Source organism: Cynocephalus volans, chromosome 5 (genome assembly GCF_027409185.1).
Source record: "Cynocephalus volans isolate mCynVol1 chromosome 5, mCynVol1.pri, whole genome shotgun sequence".
In the NCBI taxonomy this organism is placed as follows: Eukaryota; Metazoa; Chordata; class Mammalia; order Dermoptera; family Cynocephalidae; genus Cynocephalus; species Cynocephalus volans.
Genome location: NC_084464.1, coordinates 19,611,100 through 19,636,517, shown reverse-complemented (window position 1 = coordinate 19,636,517; position 25,418 = coordinate 19,611,100). Strand labels below are relative to the sequence as shown.

General features: G+C 40.8%; 1 long non-coding RNA gene across 1 annotated transcript; it reads left to right on the top strand.

Annotated features, from left to right (window-relative positions):
* Positions 1-1,565: 1,565 nt before the first annotated feature.
* Positions 1,566-25,049, top strand: LOC134378354 (uncharacterized). Its single transcript, XR_010023631.1, has 3 exons — positions 1,566-2,103; positions 21,638-21,794; positions 23,281-25,049. It is a non-coding gene; the product is annotated as an uncharacterized LOC134378354 (long non-coding RNA).
* The last annotated feature ends 369 nt before the right edge of the window (positions 25,050-25,418 follow it).

Here is a 25,418-nt window from a genome sequence, read left to right as displayed (position 1 = left end):
CAGAAAATCCAGCTTAGTTTTCCTAAATGTACCAATTAGATAAGTCACTCCTCACCTGACCAGGGACAGAGGGATAAAAGATGAAAGAGAAGAGAGAGACCAGACATATTATACCGGATGAGCTTCCTCCCTCGTGGAGGGAAATAACAGGGGGAGTAAGTGTCCCGCCTAAGAATCGATATGGTGTGTTAGTCTGTTTTTTGTTGGTTGTAACAGAGTACCTGAAACTGGGTAATTTATAAGAAACAAAATGTATTTCTCACAATTTTGGAGGCTGGAAAGTCCAAGGTCTGGGGAGGCACATTGAAGGTCTTCTTCTTGATGGGACTCTCTACAGAGTCCCAACGCAGTGCAGAATAGCACATGGCGAGGGCTGAGCAAGAGAACATTTCCATATGCTTTCTTCCTGTCCTTATAAAGCTCTGTCTTCATAACGGATTAATCCATTCACAAGGACAGAGTCCTCACAATCCAATCACCTCCCAAAGTCTCTACCTTTTAAATACCATACTCTGACTTCCCTCCCCCTTAACACTGTTACAATAGAGATCAAGCTTCAGTGAGCTTTGGGGGGACGTTCAAACCATAGCATATGGGAAACAAGACATATATGCATATTTACATTTACATGTATGTAGACATACTGCTATGGTCTGAATTGGTGTCCTCCCCAAATTCATATGTCAGAACCTAATACCCAATGTCTTAGTATTAAGAGTTGGGATCTTTTGGGAAGTGATTAAGTCGTGAAGGTTCCATGACTTAGAAGAGGCTCGAGCGAGCTCCTTTGCCTCTTCCACTGCGTGAGGACACAGCAACAAGGCACCATCTGTGAAGCAGAGAGCTGGCACCAGACACTGAACATGCTGGCACCTTGATCTCGGACTTCCCAGCCTCCAGAACTATGAGCAGTAAATGTCTGTGGTTTATAAATGACCCAGCCTACGGTATTTTGTTACTGCAGCCCAAACAGATGAAGGTATTTACATATATGAGGGTATTTCAAAAAGTTCATTAAAAAATGGAATTAAAAGATAATATGAATCTTTCCATTAACTTTTTGAAGACCCCTTGGATGTATATATGAAGTACTAAGTAACAAAAATAATCCAAGGAACATCATTAGAAAGGTATGTAATTAATTGCTAAATGTACTTTATACTAGCATTTCTCAAGTCTGCATCAAAACCTGGAGGACATTAATAAATTAAAGTTCATCTATATCCCTTCCCCACCTTCAGCAGCCACCTCCCCTCTCCTCCCTCTGCGTCGATCGCGGCTCTAAAAACGACTTTGTGTGGGGGGGCAATGGCTGAAATCTCACTGGCGCCTCGGCCCAGCACAGGAGGCGAAGCCGACTCCACCGGTTCTGAGAACACCAGCCGCGGTCCGGAGGCAGAGGTGGAAGCTGGAGAGAGACCAAAGGGGTGAGAGGGCGGGTGAGGCAGAGCCCCAGACCCTAGGCAGGCGGTGCATTCTGGGAGTTGTAGTGCCTGCGGGGCGACGCCCTCCCGCCCCTACCGGGCGCCGCACTCCATCTCCCAGCCGCCCCCGCGCCGCGGAGGAGGCGAGCGGAGGGGGCGCTGGGTAATGAGTTGCCGCAGGGGCAGGGCGCCGAGACCGAGAATTAGCTGCGGCCGGCGCCTGGAGACGCTGACGTCTGGCGTCCGTAGGGGCCGAGGGACCCTCGGGCGGGCGGCAACAAGGACCGTGTGGCCGCTACTTGTCCCTGCACTCGCCTTCTGTCCTCGCCATAGGAGCGCGGCGTCCGCCATGGAAGCGCATCCGGCCGCCGCCGTCGTTTCCGGGCGCTGGGGCCCCAGCTCCCCGGAGCGATGAGGGGGTAGTGGCGCTCCGCCGCCCGCCTGCCTCCCTCGCCCCGGCCGCCCCGGAGAGAAGGAGGGTCGGGCGGGCGGGCGGTCAGCGCTGCCGTGTCCGCCCCGCCCCCTGGGGGCGCTGCCGAGGGGCGCCCGCCCGGCCGCTGAAGCCCGGGACGCGCCGCCCGCCCGCGCCCTCCGCCCCCCAAGATGTGGCAGAACGTCGGGCTGACCGTGCTCGTGTTCGTGGCCACGCTGCTGATCGTCCTGCTGCTGATGGTGTGCGGTGAGTCAGGGCATCCGCCGTGGGGCACCTCCACACGCCCGCGCGACTCGGGTTGCTCACTTGCTTGTTTTGTCCGCTTCAAAAAAAGGAAGAGGGATGGATGGACAGGGCTCTTGTCTGTTGTCCCCTTACCTCGCGGGACTGAGCTCATAGGAGATGCGCCCCTGACCGATGGCAGGCCCGCGGGCACCCTGGACAGGCATAGGACAGGATCCAGGCCTGGGCATCTTGACTCGGGGCTAAACCAGACGTTGCTTCGCCGGCAGCGTCTCCTCTTGCCATTCGTGCCGGTCTGTCCAGATTTGAACCCTGGCCTGTATTCGAAGGTGAGGTGATGGGTTACTCCCGTTTTTTCTTTTTCACAGGTTCTGACCCTAATGATAATGAGAGGTTTCACTACCTTCATTTAATCAGGGATTAGGGCACAGTTGGGTTTTCAGCACACGTGAAATTGTTTATTTCGAGTTCAGGCTTAAACTAAATTCCAAGCAGAGCTGCTGAGATCAGGCAGAACTACAGACACCGGCTATCTTAACTTCCAGGGCCAGGTAACCTAGCTCTTAGTTCGCAATAATGGTGCTGTTTTGTGTACGGTGGGTATTTTCCGTCTTGGAATGAGAGGACGTTAAACTTCCTTAAGGCAGTTTTAGATCTTTTTGATTCTTTACACACAGTAACCGGTAACCACAGATCTGTTAGCAACGTGGCTGAGCAACTGTGAAAATGTAAAAAGTGTTTAGAGGAGATGTCAGTGAGTTAATTCGTATTTACAAGACTGAGGTATGGGTTCAAGTTGATGCAATAATTGGTCAGAATTCATAATAAATACTACAGGGCTCATTCATTACACAGTTAATGTACTAATTAATGCTTGGTATTAGAGCTGTGCTTGCAGAAGATATAGGGTGTGCTTGTGCATCTGTGTTTATATGTACTTGTACTTATATACTTGTATGTATATTTAATGTTTGGTTTTGCTTTACTGTGACACCACAGTTAAATGTTCTAACTTACAGCCTTTCTTTTCTGATGAGATATGATAGTTGAACAATCTTTCTCAATTTTCTGCTTGTCATGTCAACATTTCGGGCTAATAGTAGATGTTTAAGGTCCTTCAAGTAAGGAAAACCAGGTCTTTGTGATTTGTTTGGACGTGGGGAAGGAGGAATGCTTATGTCATCCTTTCTAATTGGGACATGCAAGCTACCTGGACATGAGGATGTGACATGTAGACCATACCACACCTTGGATAGAATGTTTGCCAGACTTATATTTGGGGCTTCAGAAGGTTTATTTTCTCCCGAGGCCTCTCTTTGATTTCTAGATCGAGGTGTTCTCTCTGTGTCTTCATGTGGTCTTCTGTGTCTGTGTCCTAATGTCTTCTTCTAAGAACACTAGTCGTACTGGATTAGGGCCCTTGCCCTTATGACCTCATTTAACATTAATTACCTCTTTAAAGGCCTTATCTTCAAATATAGTCACATTGGGGGTTAGGACTTCAACCTATGAATTTTAGGGGAGGGACACAATTCAGTCCATAACAAGCACTATGTCATCAGCACTGGCTGAAAGGTAGGGAGTTGCTGGATAGTTTAGTCATGTGCCCTTAAAACAATTGTTCTTACTTTTCTATTTCAGAGATTTCATGGACTCCCCTTCCTTAAACCCCAACGTGGAGTTCAGATTAAGAGCCTCTGCGTTTTAGGCTTAGGTCTCCTGTTTTCTGATTTTATTCAGTTCAGCAAACTGAATGTTGAATGCCTACTGAGCACCAGGAACACAGAATTTATGACGGGGGTCTGCCCCAAGGAATTCAAAGCTTAGTTTGTTTTAAAAGTTGGACAAGCTTTTTCACATAGTAAATTCAGGTTCCTAGGGAGGTTTTCCTTCTTCTGTCTCTACTGGTTGTCTCTGCTTTCTCACCTCTCATTCATTCTCAATTGTTGCCTACCCCCATCATTCACTGAAGCTGCCCTTCTCAAGGTCCGTAACAAATGGCCTCCATATTACCAAGCTGGTGAGTGCTTATCAGTCCTAACTGAACTTAACCCATCACACTCATCCTGTACAGTTAAGGATGCTCTTTGAGAAGCATTTCTTTTGACTTTTGTACACTGTCCTTCCATGGTGTTCTTCCTACCACGGTAGCTAATTGTTTAGCTTTTCCTGGCTGCTTCTTGTCTAGAATTTGAATTCTTTTTGACCATAGCCTACAATAGGAAGTACATTATTCACAGTAGATTCATAAATGAATAAATTACATGTGTCTGTTTATATGTACACCTACCTATCATCTCTCTCAGAAATAAAGTTTATGAGCTAGTACTTCTGTATGAGATGCATGCTATTTCCTATTCTTCTATTATATTTCTATAATATAATACAAATATATTTTTGTTTTCTTTATCTTCTGCCTGTCCTCTCCCTATGGTATCCATCCAATCCTAGAGATTTAAACACCAGCTATAGCTAATGATTCTAAAATTTATATCTCCAACTCTCACTTCTTTCCTGAGCCCCAGGCTCATGCATCAGACTTTTTTTATTGATATCCCCACTTGGAGATCTAATAAGCATCTCAAATTTAATACACCGAACACTCAGCTCTTGATTTCTGCCACTGGTTCCAACCCCGCTCCCCCACCACCACCCCCAGTCTTTCCCAGCTGAAATGTTATCTGCTTCCATTCAGTGGTTCAAGCCAAGGAATTAGATATCATCCTTGATTTTGTCCTTTCCTTTAAGCAGATCAAGTATGCAAGTCTTCTCAGTTTGATCTCTTTAAAAAAAATCTGGAATATGTTCTCTTCTCCATGACTATCACCACCACAATCATCATATTTGGTTTGCCTTTGTTTCCTAACTCGTCTTTTTTTCAACCCATCTTTTCTTTATAATCCACTTTTCATGTACTAGCCAGACTGTTTTATTGAGAAAATATTTTATCAAAAGTTTTTTTTTCTCCTTTCTGTAATCTTTTTTTATTTTAACTTCTCAATATACATTGTAGTTGATTTTCGTGACCCTTTACCCGTTCCTTTTACCCCCTTTGTTTCTCCCCTCCCCCACTATTTATCAAACGTTCTTAACAGAAGAAATATAGTTTCAAAAGTCAATAGTACTTCTAAAAAAAAGTAGTTCCTTTTAACCCTCAGTTTCACTATTCTAGTTATTTACTTCTATATTTCTAAATAACATTTTCATTGCTATTTCTTGATTTTGCTGTTTTAGACATTATTTATTAACCATGGTAGATTCCCCATTTCTTTCCCTGCTTGCCATTAATAGCACAGTTTTTGTCTAACTTAAGAGTAAAGATTTATATTTTGACTGTGTAAATATTCCCTGCTGGTCAAATACAGTAATATGATCATACCTCCTTTCTTATATGGTTCTCTATTTTTCTTGAAGTTACTAATTGCATTTTAAATTTACCTGGTATTACTTTTTTATATGCACACATTGTTATTTGTTCTCCCACAAATGTTCCATGAACTCTTACACACACCCATCAGTGATATTTCCCATATGTTCAAAGGAATTGGTCTTCCCCTCCTTCCCCCACCCAGTCCCCCACCTTCCTTCTCAACAGCTGTCATTCTTGTACAGAAGTCTGTACTTTCTCTGCTACCCTGTTCTGTCCCGTTTTCTGGCTCTCATGTCATTGTCTTTCTTGGTTTACACACTTGTTTTGTTGGTGCGCATTTTCTAGGAGCTTTCTGAGAAAGAATGCATGTAAAATAGTTTGAACAAATGCGTGGCTGTAAATGTCTTTTTATTTATTTTGTTTTCTACCCTTATACTTGATTGGTAATTTGAATAGATTCAGCTTGCAAATAATTTTCATCCAAAATTTTAAAATTATTACTTCATGGATTTCTAGCTTCCAGGTCTGATGTTGAAAAACTTAATGCCTTCTGTTTCCTTGTCCTGATAGGTGACTTCATTTCCCTTTATAGAAGCTTTTGGGGTAGGCTTTTTATCATTTCATTCTGAAATGTTATAATGATATACCTTGGTGTGTGTCTTTCATTTTTCTGGGCCCTTTCAATTCAGATATTTTCTTTATTCTGGGGAGAATTTTTTACTAGATTTTTGATAATTTTCTCTCTCCCATTTTTTTGTTTTTTTCTTTCCAATACTAATGTTAGTTGGATGTTGGAACTCCTGGGCTGATTCTTTAATTGAATCTTTTTATCTCCTGTTTTCTCTCTCACTTGTCTTCCTGCTTTCTTCTGGGAGGTGTTTTGGCTGTTGTCTTCTGTTTCTTCTGTTCAGTTTTTATTTTAGCTATCCAATTTTTAATTTCACAGCTTTCTTTTTCTTTGATTATTTCTCTTCTATAGCACCTGTTCTTGTTACATGTGTGCAATATCTTATCTCCCTAAGCATATTAGTTACAGGTTTTTTTTGTTTGTTTTTGGCAGCTGGCCAGTAGAGGGATTGAACCCTTAGTTATAGGTTTTTTTTTTTTAAATAAAGTGTTTTTCTTCTCCCTGCATTGTCTTTGTTTCTTCCATTTTAAAAAATTTCTGCTTGTTTGCTTTGGACTCTTCTTGATTGAAGGTTTTCTGTAAATGTCTAGTGATCTTGTTCTCCATTCATATTTAAGGGTGAGGTGGTAAACATGATAAATTGTTTCAGCTCTGAGCTTGCTGCAGGCTGTTTTGGTGGTGACTTGACCTCTTCTCTAGCAGTATCCCCAGTTAGTATCTGAAGACCTATTATTCCATTTCTCCAGAGAGGAATTCTCCCATTTCCCAGTGTGATAGGAGAATACTTCCAAAAATTCATGGAAAAATGGAATTGAAAGATAATATGAATCTTTCCACGAACTTTTTTGGACCCTTTATATTATAAATTTGGCTGTCATCATAAGTAGACTTTCAACCAATCCTTTTTTCTTTCCTTCCTTACCCTCTTTTCACCCATAGTCCTGATCTTTTCCATGGTTTATCATTGCACTTTGGCTCCAATTGGTACCCTTCTCTTCTGCCATCCAGATTTTTATTTCCTTTGCTTTGCTAGACCACTTAACCACTTGTCCTCAGAGTAATCTTTAAAAATGTTCTCCCTTGCTTAATAACTTCCAGTGGCTTCCCGTTTCCCTTGAAATACTGTTACCGAGCAATGGGCTTGCTGCCTGATGTGCACAGAAGGCCAAACACTATGGCACTGGCTTTTGTGAAAAGAAAAAGCTTTAATTGCATGACCAATCAGGCAAAGAAACAAGAGACTGTGCTCAAATCTGTCTCCTGGACAGAGAAGTGTGACTTATTTTTATAGGAAGCTGGAAGTATAACGAAGTATAGGTAAAGTTACAGAACATGCAAGTTAGCAGGAGCTGATTAGTGGCAGATAAGCACATTCCAGTCTTGCTCCTTTTTTTTTCTGCTTGTCTTGCAATAAATGGTGATGGACGCCTCACTTTTTAATTGTGTCTGGCTTTATGGTTCCTCTATTCACATCTGTCTCACTTCAAGGGCTCTGACCTTTCTGCAAAACAACTTAGGCCATAGTGATTAACAATCATCTTATTACAGGAAACTTGAGAGGTATTTTGTTATCTTAGAAGGAACTTCAGGCAGTTATTTAGCTCAGCCAATTATCTGGGATGGTCAACAGCTAGTTTCAGCCCACAGTTTGTCATTTAGCTTAGCTAATTATCTGGGATGGTCAGCAGCTGATTTCAGTACAATCCAGATTTCTTACTGTGGCCTAAAGATCTGCTGATGTAGCCCCCACCTACTTTTTCCATCTCGTTTCTCCACTCTCCCCACTACAACATTCCAGGAACAGGCCAACCTTGTACCTTTTGCAGGGCCCTTGTCCTCCGTCTTCCTCTGGCTCTTCATATGGCTAATTCCTCATTCAGATTTCATGTCAAATGTCATCTCAGAGACACCTTTCCTGATCACCCACGGTAGTCCATCCAGTCACTCTTTATCTCATTTGCCCTTAGTTTTCAGAGTATTTAGCACTATCTGAAATGAGCTAATTCATGAGTCTGTTTCCCCCAATTTTTAGAGTATAAGCTTTATGAAATCAGTGACCTCATCTGGCTTGTTCACTTCTCCATCCCTAGATCTTAGACTAGTGCCTGGCACATAGTAGGCCCTCATGTGTTTGAAGACTAAATGAGGAAAGATTCCTCAGAATAAATTATTAAATTCCCATTACATGCAAGTCTTAAGTGTGGTAGAGACCAGGATTGCCTCAAGATGGATAATCCTTATGTTAGTTCAATAAGTATGTTTTATTGACTCATTTATTTGCTGTGGGTGATGGTCATGGGTATCCAAAAATTAGTAAGCATAATCTCTGCCCTTTAGGACCTTATACTCCAGTAGGGAAGATACTTATGCAACAGGTAATTGTAGTAAAACGTAGGCTTCTATTCCTTTTTCTGGTTGTCTCATGGAGCTCAGAACCTTCCCCTAAAGCTCACTCTTCTTTTCAGTTAATGCACAAAACCTTTAGGATTATTTTACCTTCCTCATTCATTCTCATTCATTGAGACACTTGTCATACGCCCAATTCATCTCCCAAATATTTGAGCATTTCTTGTAAGCATGGTTCTGAGATACAGCAGTAACTAAAATCTGGTTCTACCACTAAACCACAAGTTCAGTGGTTTACAGGGGATAACAGCTTTGTCATTCAACAACAAATTGTTAAGAGTCTGGAAGGGTCTATTAATGTTGATACATTGTGCTTTTACATGAAATTCACCCATTTGGCGGTGTATGCTCATTCCTGGTTATTTCCCATCCTTTCAAACAGAAACAAACTTTTCCTTTGTCTAAGGCTCCAAGGACATTCATCTTTGTGGCATAATAAAAAATACATTTGGTCTCTGTCCCTGGTTTCTGGCACAACACCCTCGAACCCCAAAACCCTTTGAATTTCTTGAGTGGTAGAAGTGTCTTTTGTTATTCAAGCCCCTTTGGACCACATCTGAGTTTATGCTAATGAGGTGACTCAGGGTGGAGCCCCTAGAACATTTTAGGATGGGGGCTAGTCATCAGAAAGACCAAACATATGAGAGGGTGGGAAGTTTCAGCCCCACCCCCTGATGTCCAGGGAGGGCAGGGAGGCTGGAGATTAGGTTATAAAAACTTTTGAATGTTAAGTATAATAAGCATTTTCAACTTAACATATGTAAAACTACATTCCAGATCTTGTTCTTCTTGCAGCCTTCCTCATCTCAGTAAATGGCAACTTTTTCATTTCAGTTGTCAGTGAGGCCTCCCTAACTTCTCTGTAAGATACCATATTTCCAGGAACACACATGGCCTCTTTACCCTGACTCTCCTTTATTTTTTCCTATACTACTTCATTATAATTGGACAGATGTGGTGTGAAAAGTGTTACAAACTGAGAGGGCTTCCTCATCCACTGCCCAAAAGATAAAGAAGTCTCACACCAAAGTTGGCAGTGTTAAAGATTAGGGTTTATTTGGATCACCATTGAAAGGAACCCATGTAGCTAAAGGAGCTTTAAGATCTCAGACTCCCCAATAGCTTAGAATGACAAGATTTATAAGGCAGAATCATGAGTTGGGGGGGGGTCCCAGAAGTTGTGTAGGAAGCTGATTGGTTTGGCATGAAGTCAGCACAACTATTCCTGGCATCTTGACTGATATTTTCCCTGGTGCCTTAGGGTCCAGGGTGTGTGTGCTTCAAAGCAGGCTTGTAGTTGCAGGCAGTCTGCAGAAATAACTTGTGATTGGCATTACAGATGTTATCCTAAGCTATAAGGCATTCATTTAGGGAACAAGCATTCTGACCTTCAAATCAAGTCTTAGCTTAAGGAGCAAACATCCTAACCTCCAGTTCAAGTCTTAGCCTAAGGAAGTTTATGTTTAATCAACTCTACTCGTATTGCTACTCCTGGGAATCCAGCCCATCCTGCCTGGTCAAGCAGCTATTTCCCCCTTCCCCCCAGCCAAGGTCTGCTCTGAGGGGTGTCAGGGGAACAGCTAGGGAGAAATTGGGGGTCTGTTCCCTGGTTTCATAAGGATAGTATTTGGAACGTAGTAGGTATTTGAATATTTGAATGAATGCATTTTTAGCCCTTGAATAATTGGCTAGGATGAGGTTATAGATGGGAACAAGAGGCATCTAGATTGTGGCACTTTATAAGGATCACCTGCAGAGTTTACATTTTCTTATAGGCAATGGGGATCTAAGCGTTTATAGAAGGAACTTAAAAATTTTATGGGCTTCTCTAGCTACAATGTGTGGAGAGTGGGAGGCTAGAAGGAAAGAAACCAGTTAGGGGGTTAGCATAAAGTACTGATAAAAGTTTGCACTAAGATGGAAACAGTGTTACTGGACACAGGTCGGACTGCCTGCCCCCTTTCAAAAACAAGCCACTCAAAAGTCAAATGGCGAAAACGGAAGTCAGCTTTTATTCAGGAATACCAGTGACCCAAGGAGAGATGTTAGGCTGACCCGTCTCTCCAGTAAACCTGAAGGAGAACGGCCAAACTAAAGCCGTCTCAAAGGCTGAGATTTACTGAGGGGTTTTTAAAGAGGGGGCTGAGAGAATGGAATGTGGGAAATGAAAAGCAGGAAGGAGAGAGACATGAGCCATGGGGCTCTGTAAGGAGCCAGGTACTAGGTCTCACCAAGACTTCTGTCTGGTTTCTGTTCCTGTTGATGTTATCTCTTGGTCCTGCTGGAGGGGTGGGATCAGCATAGCTTTATTGATGTCTTCCTTGGTTTCCCAGGGTTTGCAAGTTTTTAGTTTCAGGCTTGCTGGAAAACATCTTTACATTTATGCAAATAATGTCATCTTGTCCCATAACCAAGGTTTAAAATATCAAATAACCATAGGAAAAGAGGGACTCACAGAAATGGATGCCAAGAAAAAAACTGTGTCCTTTTAAAATTTGCCTGCAGCCCATACAGTTTTAGGTCCCAACATGGCTTCAGTTCTGCTCACCCTAACAATATAGTAGAGGCTGGGAGTGGTGGTGGCCTTCTGATTGTTGGGTGACTCAGCGACAGTGATACCACTTTTGTCTGTTCTGTCTGCTGCTGTGTCTAAAGAGCATAGGAGATTAAGTCCTTTTTTTTTTTTTTTTTTTTTTTAAAGATGACCGGCAAGGGGATCTCAACCCTTGACTTGGTGTTGTCAGCACCACACTCTCTGAAGTGAGCAACCAGCCATCCCTATATAGGGATATGAACCCGTAGCCTTGGTGTTATCAGCACCGCACTCCTCCCGAGTGAGTCACGGGCTGGCCCTGAGATATGAAGTCTTTAGACAGAATCAGAACGCAGTCAATGTAGGTCCTAGGAGGATATCAGAGTGTGGGCCTACATGAGGAGAGGGGAGTAGTTATTTATCTGGCATCAGACCCATCTCCAGAGGTTGGCTTGATTATGCTCCCTAGTTCAACCTGGCTTGACAGACTCTGGGAAGACTGTAATTTGCAGGCCTGGTCTAGTACCGAGTCCCTGCTTCCTGCTGTTCCCAGCAAGTCAAGGAGTTAGTGAATGGAGTTGGACTCAGGCCAGTCTGTAACTGTGTGATCAACTCACAGAGCTGGCAGTGCCACTTACTAGCTGTGAGACTTGAGGAATACACCCGACTTCTAATTCTAGTGAGTCAGCAAATTCACAAATCATGGAATCAAGAAATACTAAGGACAAGCTATGTTTCTACCTATCTCACATTGCATACAGATAAATAAATATGAATTAACTCATATTTGAAAAGTAGATTTTCAATGATTAAATCTGTTTTTAAGAATTTAAGCTACCCTTAATTTAATATGGTTTTACTTAGGATAGTGTATATTTTTCAAAGATAACAGAGGAATAAGATAAAATGTATTGATCGTGGAAAAGTGTGGACAAATTTCACAGATCATGTAGTTCATTGGTTTTCATACCATCTGCAAAGGTATGTTAAAAGATAAACTCACACACAATAATGTTTTAGAGAATTTATTTGAGCAAACTGATTCATGAGTTGGGCAGAGCCAGATCACAAGTGGTTGGGCCTCCACCAAGGGGATGTGAAGAAGAAACTTCTATGACATGTTCACTGGAGCAAAGCAAAGAAAATATTTGTTTGGTTAACATGGAAAGTCCCTAGTGGGAAGTTAGTTGATGGTTTCAGATGGGTTTAGCTTTGTTTTAATGTTTACAGTGAGATGGGTTTCGATTTCTTGTGCAGAAACCCAAGGCGTTGGAGTGGTCTCAACCTAATGGCCTCCCAATTAATTATTTTAACAGGTGCCTCAGGGTTTGAGAAATAATTGACTCTGATTTCTGATGTTATTCAGCTTTATTGAAGTATAAATGACATACAGTAAAATTTTATGTACACAATTTGAGTTTTGGCAAATATACACAGTGGTGTGACTACCACCACAATCAGGATACAGAACAGTTTTATCTGTCCAGAAAGTTCCCTCATGTCCCTTTGTAGTCACTCCTTAAGCCCCTGGTAGCAACTGAACTGCTTTCCAGCCATAATTTTACCTTTCTAGAATTTGAGGTAAACAGAATCATACAGCATGCTTTTTGTGTTTGACTTCTTTCACCTCGCAGAATGCTTTTGAAATCCATCTGTGTTGTGTAAATAAGTGATTCATTCTTTTTGGAGAGTATTTTCTTGAATGAATATGCCATTTGTTTATACATTTACTTATTGATAGACATTAGGGTTGTTTCCAGATCTTACCTATTAACACTGCTATTAACATTCACTTACAAATCTTGGTGTGGACATATGCTTTCATTTCTTTTGGGTAAGTTTACAAGAAAGTGCCAGACAGCCATGTGCAAGAGTTCCAGTTACTTTGCATTAATCACTAACATTTGGTGTTGTCCATGCTTAATTTTAGGCATTCCACACGATGGGTAGTGACCTGTTATGGTTTTGATTTGCATTTCTTTAATAAGTAATGCTTTCGAGCATCTTTTTGTGTGTCATTTGCCATTCTTTCTGTCTTCCATGGTAAAGCATCTATTGAAATATTTTTGCCCATCTGTATTAGTCCATTTGTGTTGCTGTAACAGAAATATCTGAGACTGGGTAATTTATAAAGAACAGAGGTTTCTTTGGCTTAGGATTCTGGGACAGCTGCATCTGGCACAGGCCTCAGGCTGCTTCTACTCATGGTGGAAAGGGGCAGGCAGCAGTGGCAGGTGCAAGTAGATCACATGGCCAGAGGAAACAAGAGGGAGAGGGGAGGGGAGAGGAGAGGAGGGAATGTTCCAGTGTCTTTTAGACAACCAGCTCTTGCAGGAACTAATAAAGCCAGATCTCACCCATTAATCCCCCCACCTAGGGAGAGCATTAATCCATTCATGAGGGATCTGCCCCCCTAGCTCAAAAAGCTCCCAACACTGCCACATTGGGGAACAGATTTCCACATGAGTCTTGGTGGGAATCCAAACTCTATCACCATCTTAAAAAAAAAAAAAAAAAAACTTGTTTTTTCTTTTTGTTATCAAGTTGTAACAATTCTTTATGTATTTTGGGTACAAGTCCTTTATCAGATATATGTTTTGTAAATATTTTCTTCTAATCTGTGGCCTGCCTTTTCACTTTGAATTGTCATTTGTTTTATATTTTGATTAAATTTGATAAGTTCCATTTATCAATTTTTTAAAGTATGACATAATTTTATTTAAAAAATTTTTTTAATTATTTGTTTTTAATAAACATAAAAGTTGTATGTGTTTATGGTGTACAACATGTTGTTTTGAAATACTATATACAGTGGAATGGCTAAATCGAGCTAATTAACATATGCCTTACCTCACATACCTGTAAGAAATTGTTGCCTACCCCAAGGTCACAAAGATTTTTCTCCTGTATTCTAGTAGTTTTACATTTTAGGTTTCACCTTTAGGTCTGTGATCCACTTTGAGGTAGTTTTGTGTATGGTTTGAGTTAAGGATCAAGGTTGGTTTTTTTGTTGGTTTTTCAGTTTGTTTGTTTTTTAAACATAAGGATATCTGACAGTCCTAATATCGTTGATTGAAAAGGCTGTTCAAGGGCGGAGCCCGTGGCGCACTTGGGAGAGTGCAGCGCTGGGAGCGCGGCGACGCTCCCGCCGTGGGTTCGGATCCTATATAGGAATGGCCGGTGCACTCACTGGCTGAGTGCCGGTCACAAAAAAGGCCAAAAAAAAAAAAAAGAAAGAAAAGGCTGTTCTTTCCTCATTAAATTACCTTGATACCTGTCTTGAAAATCAGTTTATCCTATATGTATGGGTTTATTCTGGACTCTATTCTGTTCCATTGACCTTTGAGGGTGCTTCAGAAAGTTCATGGAAGGATTTGCACAACCTACACAATTAACATAAGGATAGACAGATATGAGGGTATTCAAAAGGTTCATGGAAGGATTCATTTTATCTTTCAATTCTATTTTTTCATGAACTTTTTGAAGTACCCTCATATGTCTATCCTTATGCCAATTGTGTAGGTTGTACAAAAGTTCTTTTTTCAAAATTGTTTTTGGCTCTTTTAGATCCCTTGTATTTCCTTATAAGTTTCAGAATCAGCTTGTCAAGGTAGTTCTATTGAATCAATAGGTCAAGTTGGAGAGAAACGACATCTTATCAGTGTATTAATACAGTACGGGGTGGAAGTGAGCATGAGGTTCCAAAGTGGTCACCCAAGAGAGCTCATATTGAAGACATAATATTGTAGAAAGATTTAAAAATTATATACAAATGATGCTTACAATTCTCAGTAACAGTGGTAGTAGTTTCATCTGTGTATTTTGCCCTAAAAAGGAAGAAGTTGGAGTCCAAGAGACAGTAACAATACTAATATTTGAGTGTTTCTTATGTCAGGCATTATTTTTAACTTGTTTGCTTTCTTTTTTTTTTTTTTTTAAAGATGACCGGTAAGGGGATCTTAACCCTTGACTTGGTGTTGTCAGCACCACGCTCAGCCAGTGAGCGAACCGGCCATCCGTATATGGGATCCGAACCCGGGGCCTTGGTGTTATCAGCACCGCACTCTCCCGAGTGAGCCACAGGCCGGCCCCGAGCTTGTTTGCTTTCTTACTCTCTCAATTTTCTATCTGTTCTTGCAATTATGGGTAGTTTACTGTCTAAGAGGGAAGTTCAACATAGTTCAGTCCTTCTATGTCTCCTAAAGGCAGTAGGTTATAAAGTAACTAACCGTCATCTAACCAAATTATTATTGATTATAGTGGTTTGGAAATTTTGTCGAATTGCTCTAAAAATTATTCAGAACCTTAACAAAAGGCAAAAATGTGTTTATGCCATTAAAGAGGATGAAAAACAATCCTCGCCACCATCTCCTCCTCCTCTCCCCCACTTCGACCTTTTAGACAAACAATTCATTTGTTCCCTTGATGCAGTCCTGTCTTAAAGAGGGACATAACATGGGAGTTGATACTCATCATGTCTTTCCCATTGTAAGAACTGGGACTCAGTTGAGACATGAAAACCTCCCATTCTCCTTGTTTGAAAGATTTTAAAAGAGCATTATAGAAAATGGCTTACATAGTACTTTTACTAAGGAATACTTAGAATGAATTGCAAATGGGCACACTATGACCCCTTGGGATTGGAAAACACTTGGAAAAACTGCTTTAACTCCTGCTCAATATACTATATGGCTACAAGAATATCAGGAAGCCTTACGTGCTATGTCACTCGAAAATTTACGAAATGAGGTTCAAATTAGCATGGACATGTTACTTGATCAAACAACTAGAGCAGCCATAAAGGCTTGGGACAAAATGCCTGAAACAAAATCTAAACTTCAACCTCTTGCTTCCCCTGATGCGTTTTGGAAACAAAGATTAGATAAGACTCGGCCACTGTTGACATTATCTGTTGAACAAAAATTTATTACAGATTCGGGGGCTGATGATACCATAATTGCTAAAAAGGATTGGACTCCATTATGGAAAGTAACTTCTTCACCAGTTACACTTACTGGATTAGGCAGGTTCAAAATCCCTTATCAAAGTAAAAATCCTTGTTGTATACTGGCCCCCGAGGGACAAACTGCCTCCATTATGCCTTATGTTCCAGATCTCCCTCAAACTCTATGGGGCCAAGACGACCTTGCTCAATGGGATGTTTATATTGGGACATCTCCTTTAAAATCTGTCATGATGGCCACGACCACACTCGCATCATTCAAATTACAACAGAGCCCTGGTCCTCCAGTTTGGGTGGAACAGTGGCCTCTTAAAGGGGAGAAATTAAATCAAGCTGCTTTACTTGTTAAATAACAGTTACAAATGGGACATTTAGAGCCAAATCACATAGTCCCTGGAATACTCCCACTAAATCTTTTGCTAGTGTTAGACAGGGACCCACTGAGCCATATATCGATTTTATTAATCATCTTCAAGGTGCTATAACTAGACAAATTGACAGGCTCATGACAATCCAGAACTGCTACCACAAGTTTATTTACATTTAATCAAATGAGTTAATAATGCTGGTTTACAAGTAGCTCCAGATAAAATTCAAAAAAAGGAGCCTTGGAAATACCTTGTTTTTTTAAATCACTCAGAGAAATATATGGCCACAAAGTATATCTTTCCATATTCAGGAGCCTTTTACTCTAAATGACTTACAAAGATTACTTGGCCACATTAACTGGCTCCGCCCTTCTATGGGCATTCCCACTTACCAATTACAACATTTGTTTAATACACTTTTGAAGGGAGACCCTGATCTGTCCTCCCCTCATTACTTATCTGAAGAAGCAAAATTAGAATTAAAACAGATTGAATCCTTTTTACATTCCAGACAATTAACATGTATTATTAAATCTCAAGTCATTTATTTCATTATTTTCAACACCCCACATAGTCCCACAGTTGCTTTGCCAATTTCTTCCTCACATAGGAGTCATTGAATGGATTTTCTTACCCCATCAACAAAAAAAGAAACTATATACTAAATTAGAACAATGTATTCATTTAAATACTCACTAGGGGAAAACACTGTTGTCAAGTACTTGCTGGGTATGATCCTGATATAATTAATCCTGCTCTTTCTGGCCCTTTATCAATTGCAAATGATATGGCTTATCACTTTGTTATGTATAGTAATGTTTTATGGAAAGCTATTTATTCTCATCAGTTTTTTCATCAGGGTGCACGAGCTTTGTCTAACATGCATCAGATCTCTTACAGGCAAGCTCAAGATATTGTTCATGCTTGTCCTGATTGTCAGAGGTTTTCTAAATCTAATTTCCCTGGAGGAGTTAATCCTTGAGAAATAAAAGGTAATGAAATTTGGCAAATGGAAGTCACTCGTTATTCCCCTTTTGGACATCTTAAATATTTACATGTTACTGTTGGTACTTACTCTAGTCTTATTCATGTCACTGCCCAAACAGGAGAAACTGCTAAATATGTTAAAAAACATTGTCTTTCTGCCTTTGCCACCATGGGGATTCCAAATAAAATTAAGGCAGATAATGGACCCGCATACACCTCCAAAGTCTTTCAAGTATTCTGTGACAACTAGAACATTAAACATGTCACAGGAATCCCATTTAACCCCACTGTCCAGACAATTGTGGAAAGAACTAATGGCCTTCCTAAATCTCAACTAGGTAAACAAAGGGGGAATGTAGGTATAAGACTAGCCCCTCATGAACAGGTCTTTAAAGCTCTGTTTACACTACATTTTTAAGACTGTAACTCCCCAAAATTAACAGCCAGAGAACAACACTTTATACCTCCTAAAAAGAGACCTAGACCCTTGGTTTTATTCTGCCACCTGCCAACGGGACCACAGTTGAGACCTGTTGAATTATTAACATGGGGGAGAGGGTCTGCGTCTGTTCTTTGACCCACAGGCCCACTATGAATTCCTGCTAAGGCTGTTGAACCTTATGTGGAACCCTACACCAGATGAGGAATTGAATCTGATCCCAAAATCTCAACGCCTGGCCATCACACCTCAATCCATATCACCGGGGATGGTACACATCAGACTGCCAGTGATGATGGTGCCAACAACCACCTCCACTCCAACCTACATGAGCCCACCAGTAATGAAAATAATGATAACAAGCTCCAAATTGGCCTGGGGTAAATTAAGAAAACTTCAACAGTCAAATAGCTTTCAATAGCTCAGCCCTTAAGCTCAGTAATTTATTTGAGAAACAAAAACTAAACTAAAATCTACCTGTTTAACTAGATGTTCTCAAATTTTCTGGCATCCAGCTGGTCATCTTAAACAGACTTCTAAATTTTCTTCTAGGCTCATCTATGTATTTCTTCACAAAATCCTCCGGTAAAGTTCTGTACCTTTTTTTTTTTTTTTTTTTTTTTTTAAAGAAAACTTTCTCTGCATCTTCTTAAAAAGGCTTGCATACTTTGCTTTACAATGTAAAGTCATTACCTTCCTTTCTTTAAAACAGGATGAGGCCTCACCGATAAGTCTTTTAAAAAAAAAACACAATCTAAACCTGACTGTCCTTTTTACTAGTGAGGTTTTTTTTCACATCTTGAGCAAAACCTATAAAATCCTTGTTTGTTCTTGTTATTTATGTCTGTATATATGCATGTGTAAGTTGTATGTTATATGTTCATGTCTGTATGTGTAATTGTGTTTTCTGCACAGTACCAAATTGGCTTATAATTAACACATGCTCATTAAATAACTAAGTATACTTTTTAAGTTCACGTGACTTAAATTTTCTAAAGTTTTAATAAATATATTTTCAAAATTTGATTCAAATCTTTTACCTAAATTTGCTCTAGGTCAGTATGTCTCCTTGTTATCTCAGTTCTGCCTCCTGTCCATGCTGGGAAAAACAATATCTTTAAGGCATTGTCTTTGTGAATACTGCCCTCTGCCTCTCTGGATTCCACTTGGCTCTAAATGCTACATGGAAACCTAGGACCCAAAATGGCTAGTGAAAGGAGACCTATGCCCAATGTCTCATAGGCCCTAGTTAACATTAACTGATAAGGGTATAGATCTAATACACCAAGTTTTTGGCTGGGAAACCGTAAATATGTATTTGGTAAAAACAGCTAAAACTCAAACTGGGCTTTGTATAATTTGCTCTGATAAATGGATGCCTATTTACTAACCTGAATGCATAAAAATGTTCTTATCAGCACACATCACTGCCTGGGTTTACTAATCAAACAAGATTACATTTGTCTTTTCTAGAGGTCTTTTAAGTTGTGCATGATAATTTCTTGTGCTCTCTGCCTTTGTAACCCTTGGTCACTTTAGTTTTATTTTTTGCAGTAATTCGTGATCTTATTCAATTAAATGTTTTAAGCCTTTTGTTATTTGACAAAACTTTCCAAAACTAAATTCTGAAAGCCCAACCTTTTGGTTTAAACTAACTTTGAGGAGTTCCAAGGGCCCTGTGGCTTCTCAAAGGATATATAAAAAATATATCAGAACTCATTGGCTTATTTAATAAATTAGACTATATGGGAAAGCATTTTCAGTACTGAAGGTGTTATGGATATGTGTTCCAAAATCTTGTAAGGTTCTTGAAAATATGGGTCTTGATATAAATGCTATCAGTCATAATCTTGGTTCAATTATAATTTTAAATGTTATGTTAGGTACAGCTTCCTGACAAACCTTGAGTTTATACGTTTAAACTAAATTTCCAAAATTCTAATAAAGAAACTGATGGGTTTGTGAAATTGTTCACAAAGGTCAACATGACAAAAATTAATTAGTGAACTAATTAAAAAGAATTATGGGTTTATACAATTTCCTTATTTTGAAACACTGCTGGTTCTCTTACTGTTTTGTTTTCCAAATCTAAAAAAACCCCTCTCTCTTAAGCTATGTATAACTGACAACAGTTTGGTAAAATATCATTTAAAACTGAAGTAAAAGCATTTGTTTTCTCCCTATTTGATCCACTCCAAATTTAATAACTTTAAGTGTCCTTATGATTATTATAGCAATGTGGCTATTTTTATAAGTTCAATGAAAACTAACTCTCTATGACAGGATATAATTTAAAACTTTGGTTATAAAATAGCATATCTCTTCTAAGCTGCTGACCCCTCTTTCATGTTGCCTGAATTTGGCCTAACTGCTGCTTCATCCTGCTGTTCATCTCCCCCCATCCACCCCCTGCCCCCCCAGGTGGGACAGAACACCACCTGGGGATGAGCCTTCCCAGCACCCTGGGATTTATACAAAGAAAAGTAAGACCTTTTCAATCAAGATATTGATCATCAATGCTTTTATGAGGAATACCTTGATCATTAATGGGGAAATAATATCTTCTATACAAAAGCAGTTCTCTAAATTTTCCTGGCCTTAAAGAGGATGTTTGTAACTTGGATGAGACATCCTGTTCCTAAACAAAAGACTTGTAATTGATCAAAAATTATACAAAAGAATAGATGCTTTGGAAGCAGTAATGTCCTGGACAGGTTAACATTAACAAACTGTCTCGACTCAGAATCAACTATTATACAGAGCAGAATCCCATTCTGGAGTTTCAACAATTGGTAATTACACCTAATTCATGGCACCTGGAATGATGCCTATGCAACAGCTGAGAGATGATGACATCATCAGTCCTTACCTGAAGTAAATTAAAAGGACTTGCCATGCTGAAGGATAGTAACTTTGCTTTAAATGCTTTTGTCTTAACTGTGAAAACCTGATCTTTAGCTTTTGCTTTTTCTATTAAATAAATGAAATGGGGAGATGTGGAGTATACATAAAGCAAATGTATTTCACAGGGCCTGGTTTTCCAAAGCCTTGCAGTTTCAAATCTTAATCTTGCAAAGGACAGGAAATTTTCCCCAGGCTATAGTCTCTGTTGTAAGATAACGAATTGTAACACAGCAAAGTTGCTGGCTCAAAAGCAGGTTACTGATTGATATGTAAAGATACTGGGAAATTGCTGTAAGAAGACAATGTTTGTTAAAATCAAGCTTTTGTTGGTGAATCAACTTCTTGTAAATTGCATTATGGAATGTCACCTTGCTTTTCTTACTGAGTGTTACCAGCTTCTATTGTTAAACTTGTTAAACTATACTTAGCAAAAACCCCACGTATGTTCTCTTCCTGAAACTTCCTCGTCTGGGGAATAAATGTGGGAAGAGAACCCCAATTCATGGTTAATTTCCCAAATGGAAGGAGTGCCTCTCTCTTGAGGGTTCTGGGAGATTAGCCCCTTTTCGGGGCTTCTCCCTGCTCAGAAGAGATGGGCTTTGAGTAATCTTTGGTGGCTCTGTCACCCAGGGGAAAAGTAGTGACAAAACCGTGGGAGGCAAAGCAACACCTTCTGCTCGATGTTGCTGCAAACTTAAAACTGCTCTTAAAAATAAAATCTTTTTGTAAAAGTATGTAATTTAAAGAATTCGGGGAAGTATTTATGGGCAAGCAATATTTCTGAACATTTTTGGATTTAAAAAATAAGATATAAATGAAGGCAACATTTTCCTGGGTTGTGTGAGTGTGTGCCTGCCTAGATCTGGGGAAAGTTAGGTGAAAGGTGCTAACCACTGGATTTTAAACAGCATGTCCCTTCTCTCCTGTTTTCCATCCTAGAGCACTCACTCTAATGACAGGAAACAATGTCTCCTGCACCCTAGAGGCTCCCTCACCCCCGAGACTGCTCTGCTGCTCAAGTCTGCTACTTCCCTCAGTCAGTGCACAGAGGAGTGACCCGTGCTGCAGCCTGAAGGCTTTGGCAGAAATATGACTGGTGAGCTGGCAAAGTCCTGGATGCTAAATATTTGGATTCACTAGTTTCCAATATGTGAAAATGGAATATAAAAGGAAGTTAAAACAAGATCAGCATTTTACAACCTTAGCTTCAATGCAGGTTTCAAGGTCTATAGAAAAAGACAGTCACTTTATTGTATTTGGAGAATGAAATAGTTTTTCAAAGGAAAAAAGATAAAACAGTGTGTGTCACACGATTCCAAGATTGTTAAAGCAAAATAAGCCTGGAAGGGAATCTATCAACATGTCACCAACCTTCAGGGTTCTCATACATTGCTAGCTGCAGTGTTATTTGGTTCAGAATTCATTGAAAACAATTTGGCAATGCCTATCAAAATTACAAGTTTGGGATCTGGCCAGGTAGCTCAGCTGGTTAGGGAGTGGCCTTGTAACACCCAGGTCAAGGGTTCAGATCCCCGTACCAGCCAGAAGCCAAAATTAAAAAACAAAACAAAACAAAACAAAACTATGAGTTCATGTACCCTTTGATGCAGCAATTCCATTGCTAAGGGTATTTTATGATATAGTCACATTTACAAGATAATATACGTGCAAGCATACTAATGCAGCATAGTGTGAAAAAGTTTGAAAATAAATTAAAACTTCCACCAGGGGGAACTTGTTAAATAATTATGATATTTGACTAAATATTATGTAACTATAAGATAGAAAGAGGAAACTCTTCATGAACTCATGGAATAAACTCCAAGATATATTTTAGTTGAAAAGCTTAGATACATAAGTATTAAATGGTTTGTGTTTTGTATGCTATTTGCTTTAAATAAAAGGGGAGAAAAAGAATATGCATACTTTTATGTATTTTATCATCTGTATAAATTTGGTTGTCTCCAGAGGGAGAAAATGGGTAGGAACCAGGAGTTTTTAATATTGCATACTCTTTTTGTACCTCTTAAATTCAACCCATGTAAGTGAATTTTTATAATTTAAACATTTTAAAATTAATAATTAAAAATAGTACCAACCTGCTAGAGTGCAAACTTCATGGAGGTAAAGGACTGTATCTGTCTCATATGCAGTTCTATTCACAGCCCCCAAGCACAGTGCCTGGTATAGAGGAGCCACTTAATTAACAGCTGAATGAGTAAGTGAATTGCTAATATTTTAGTGGGGAGATTCCAGGGAATTTTTTATAATTTAAAAATATTCTGGGCCGAGCCTGTGGCGCACTCGGGAAGGTGTGGCGCTGGGAGCGTGACGACGCTCCCAGCGGCCGCGGGTTCGGATCCTACATGGGAGTGGCCGGTGCACTCGCTGGCTGAGTGCCGGTCACGAAAAAGAAAAAAAAAAAAAAAAAAAATTCTCTCATACACAGGCATTGATTTTTACAATCAGAAATAGTTTTGAATTGGAAGGGAAAGACTCAGATGCAGTAGAGCCCCTAGACCCAGGCAAGTGCTCTTGGAGTATTGTTGTCAGAGTTTTCTAAGATCTCCTCCTGTTTGCAGGAACCAGCCAGCACTGGCAGAGCTATTGCAGCAGGGTGCCACGGACATGGACCAAGGTGCTTTCCAACCTTCGGTCACCCTCCCCCTCAAGAGGTGGACCAGATGCCCCAAGAAGCTGCAGCACTTGTGTCTGTGAAGTCGTCCTGGCCTGGCCCCCGTGGCTGTGCCCTGGTTCCTGAGGGCCACAGGAGAACAGATAGCTTCCATTGACCGGGACAGTTTCTTTTGTGGAATCATGCAACATTGCGCCACCAGGTGGTGCTGACACCTGATTTGGAGTGATGCTCTCTGAAGTGGGGCACAGGGCAAAGGGTAAATTCAGGGATTGGCCCCTGAGCCTTGAGCTTGAGTTCGCATGCAGCCATATAGTGGTTCTCACCTGTCTGAGTTCTGACATTTTTTTCATGAAATTGTTTACATAGACAGAAACCCCACAAAAAATATTTGCTGGGGCTCACACATGTCAGGAGTAGCCCTGATCTGATGTAAACACCTGTATTATTTGAAAGATTTCAATAAGAACAAGTAAAAGTACATAACATTGTGACAAATCAAAGCAAATGTTTTATTCTAGAAGATAATGTTGGTAATTGGGAGAAAAGAGCTGATTGTGATTGGAGCCCTTCTCACAAAATCCAGAGTCAGGGAGCCCATTGAGCTATACAGTGAGCTATTTTTACAGCTTTTAAAAAATGTATCAAGATGTAACCAACCTTTAACTCCCTTGGCCATATTTGGCAACAGCTTAGAAGAGGCCACGTCCCAGCACAGGGGCAAGGCAGCTTTGTACTCTCTGCCGGTTATGTTACGCTTCACAGAGTTCAGCACTGCGTTTACATGATGCAGTGTAATGTTCTTATATATCCATCTCTCCCCATCACACTCCAACGCATGTTTTCCAAAGAAGTCATCTGAGCTATAGAGAGAGTAGAAGGTCAGAGAGAGATTAGCCCAGGAAGAGCCAACCTTCCAGAGATATAGTGAACTTCTTCCTGCTAAAATCAGAGACTGAAATCCTCTCACTGTTCTATCTTCACCTCTAGTGTGCATCTCTCTGCTGAGTCAGGAAATTCTGTATCATCCAAAGAAAATGCTGTGTCTCGTTCACTAAAAAGCCCCACATCCTATCCCTGCTCTACACTGATTCTTCACCCTCCCCCACAAGACAGCTCCAGGAGTCTGTCTACAGCAGACTGGATGCAGTGGAGAGGCCCTTGCAGGGCACACTGGGTCCTTCCTGTGACATGATTTCTGACAGGCAGAGGCTATGTCGTCTGCTTTTCATGTTCATGAGTGTACGCTGAGTGTGGAATGGGACATGTAGGTGGGCGTGGGAGAAGATGTGTGTGTTGGCACAGGCAGAGCAGAAAGGGGCAACACGGAGTGGACGCTTCAGCCACTTATGGTTGGATCCAGCTGGGCACCAGGACACATGCCAGTAACACGGCTGTGTGTGACAGGTGTAAGGACGCCTGCCTAATGTCTCCCATCACCACCCACAGCCTACTGACCACACCATCGATCCTGTCAGTCCCAGTCGATCCTCAGAATCTGTGGACCTGGTCCTCCCCCAAACTGAGCGGGAGCTCACAGAACTAGACAGAATGGCCTGGATTTATTTTGGAAGAGAGTCACAGATGCACGGTGGGTGAGGATGAGAAAATCCAGTAGTCTGTGAGGGGGGGTTGAGGGAGGGGGCTCACAGCCAGGCTGCTAGTCTCATGTCACAAGGGATGCCCACGACTGAACTAGCAGGACTTGAAGACAGACAGTGGGGGGGCTGAAGGGTGGGGTGCAGGGGTGGGCTACGGGGACGGCAGGCTAGCAAATGTGCGAGGAAACACAAAGCGCTGGCATTGGGTTGGCCATTTAGCTCACTTAGGAGAGCACGGTGCTGGTAACACCAAGGTCAAGGGTTCAGGCCTTCCTACTGGCCAACTGCAAGAAAAAAAAACACTAGTATTGGATCATTTGCTGATGATGCCATTCATTCATTTGCGAAAAGATATGTTTTTAAGCACCTGTTAGGGGCCACTCCAGCAGAAGACTCAGCTCAGGTATCTGTACTAGGTCCCTGCATCTGGGTGGCGAAGACAAACACATAAGATTGCAATTCAGTTGATGGAGTTTGGATGTGT